Below are 3,241 nucleotides of genomic sequence, written 5' to 3' on the forward strand. Positions count from 1 at the left end.
TTAATTGTTTTCTGATTTTCAAAGATCAGTCAAACATAAAAAAGACTATACGTCTATATATGCCTCTCTTTTCTTCTCATGCCATTTTTTCTCATTTCTCTCACGAAAAAGGTTTGCTTTTGGGTTGAATTTGGGTCGAAGTTGTAATTGAAATATAAATTAAAAGTATAAAACTTGAAAATTCGGCAATAGTGTAAAACATTTTTTTGTTTACAATAACATTCTTAATCGAAATACAAAAAATGTCAAAAGTTCAACGTCCCATTGTTGAAGTATAACAGTCTGTCAGACATTCAATAAATTCTTTATTAAACTGCCCTGTCAATTGTCGAATCTTTTACTTCACTTATTTTAACAATTTAATATACAAAATCTTTTACTTCATTAGTCTTAACATCCAACATATTGTAAGGACAAGACAGATTCACTGTAAATTTGTACTTTCAGGAATGTCAAAGAAGAAATGGAAAACCACTGACAAAATCTTGATTCTTTTGTGAGTTCTTCCACGATTGTTTACTAAGAAACAAGATTGTACCATCCCAGATCTTAGATTACTGAAATGAATAATCAAATAGAAATCGATACAACATCTTTTTTTAACCCCCTCCACAGTCGAATGATTCCAATGCCACTACACAATCGAATCCCGAAAAGTATGTGTCTAGAAGAGTACATCACTGTCTCGCTGAGACATTCTTTGTTGAGGCGTGAGGGAAGGTTATATTGTGAGACGAAGGTGTGGAATGTTAACTTCCCCAGCCAGACTGTACGGTAGTTTGTTGTCTTGCGGCCAGAAAATGCAAAAAAAAACTAAAGCCGCGGTTTCTGTCGGCAGGACAACAAAATAAAATTAATGTCAGAGAGCCGAAAAAAAATGCTTCTGAACGAGGATTTAAATGTAAGATCCTTGCAGTTTACGAGATCATTGAAGAACTACCCTTCCGACAACTGTATATTATTATTTAAAAATGAATTTCATCGGATGATTCAATTGGAACGTAAAAGACGAAGATAGTGCTCGTACTCCTAGGCCTGGGAATGCTACGGTTTTTATCAAGAATTTTTATTAGTTTAATTGGCTACTTAATTGACGAAAAATAATTTCTCATCCAAAAATTCTATTTTCGTACAACAATTAAATATCTAAGAAAAAAAAACGTTCATAATGAGAGTAAGAGCTCGAGACGTACGCATATGCAAATAAGTTTTGCGATACATTTTATCTATTAAATGCCCTCATCATATGAGTGTATTTTCAACGTGTGTAATATTCATACAAATTGTATAGTTATCGTCCGTTGGCGTTTCGCTGAATGAGTTCATATATTGGTTTTTAACGCTGATACCATGCCGCCAATATACATAACATTTTCATATATATGTACCATACAGCAAGACACATAACCAAAACAGCTGTTTAAGACAGCACTTCGTGTATTGAAACTATACACACAATACACACAGACAGTGTACCTATACATTATTTGAAAGAAGAAAAAAATGTAATTTTAAGTAGGTTAGAAATGTATACCTACGCGATTTGTGTGATAACAATAATTCTCCGTGTACATATATGTTTAGAGAGGTGTAAAAAAAGCTTTGTCGCTTTATTACTCATTGTATGCTGTATTATAGAGACTGATTATGTGTATAATAGATGTTAGGCGATTGTTCGAAAAATAAAGCTTGTTTAGTTACTAGTCAGCCGAATATTAGCTATGTACTTTGTAGTAAGGGGATTTGCAATATGAATCACCCATATCGCTGAATATAGGGAAGTTCTATCTAGACACTGACAAAAAAGAGTTAAAAATCGTAACTGTTGCAGGTAATTTTGTCTCCATGTAACCTACAATAGTTGTCACAGCTGTAGTTCTCCATTCGAAAAATAAAGCTACCTGCAACAGGTAAGATTGTCAACTCTTTTTTGTCAGTGTACCTCTGACATCCACCATAATTCTACCGTACAACGCATAAAAACCTTAGAGGGGAATTCGTGAGAGAAAATATATGAAATTCTCTCACAAATTTGCCTCTCTGAGGTCTTTGTGCATTGTACGGTAGAATTGGTTGCAAAACTTCTTTACCGTCGATCCCGAAACATGACTAAAAGTGCTTGAGCTAAATCGCCGCCAGACGATCGAATTAACCAGTGGGCTGAATAGTAGGTTGACTAGGTCCTTACAAAGTGGGAAGAATGTACTTGTCAGATGTAGTTTAGTTTAGTTTAGTCAGATGTAACATTTTCTCAGCAATCTAGGCACGCACAAAACACTCAAAACAAGATATTCTAAGTATAAAGTAAAAAATTACACTTTGCTCGCTACACCCCCGAAAACTTGCTTTCCATCGATGATGTTAAAACTTCTTTTAAGAAGTTCAAACTCCAAACGCCACACTCTTCAAAATAAAAATCTGCAAACCAGTACGCCATCTACCACTGTTTAACTCCACCACCGATTAGTAACTGACTTTCATTAATAAATTGTTCTGACATACATTTACCCATTTTTCCGAATGACAGATCAAACTAATTTTTTTTTTCGGGTTATTTCCCTCACTAAGAATTTTGCGTTGTGTATACTTAACATCAAAGTTCTATAAAGTTCGATATACAACCACTTCATATACTTGTACGTATGTATAATCTACACTATAAACAAAAATTCCAAGTCTGTAAAACCTGCGAACACATGCATTACGTATGTATCCTACCCTATATATACATATACATTATACATACTTTAAAGTTGTGTGTTAGCTAATTTTCGTCTTTAAATTTTGTTTAATTTTTTTTTTTTTGTAGCATATACTTGCACAGTAAACTTCACATAAATAATATGTTTATGTGCTAAAGATTCCGGTTTCTTTTTTTATTCCCAGTCGTTTAAATGTAGTTGTACGGCTGTCGTCTCTTTAAAAATGATCTTTTTATCGATGAATGGCATTGTAGATCGGTGTAGTGAGGTCGTGGAGTGTGTGTATACACTGGTGAGTGTAATATTATTAAAGCAGGAGAGTGCTCACATGTTTTTTCGGTTTTTTGTTTAATTTAACTCTGAAAAACAGCTGTTTCGGGGTGTATAGTATATGGTATAAACATTTTAGTGGACGAAAACGAGAATTATGTGAATACATTTTTTGAGAGTGTATTTTATTAAAATCCTATATTTTTCGACTGTGCAAGTGTACAGGTTTTAAACACACAGCAACTCATGGGACGGTGATGAGAATGCCG

The sequence above is a fragment of the Bradysia coprophila genome (assembly GCF_014529535.1).
Source record: "Bradysia coprophila strain Holo2 chromosome X unlocalized genomic scaffold, BU_Bcop_v1 contig_12, whole genome shotgun sequence".
NCBI classification, from domain to species: Eukaryota; Metazoa; Arthropoda; class Insecta; order Diptera; family Sciaridae; genus Bradysia; species Bradysia coprophila.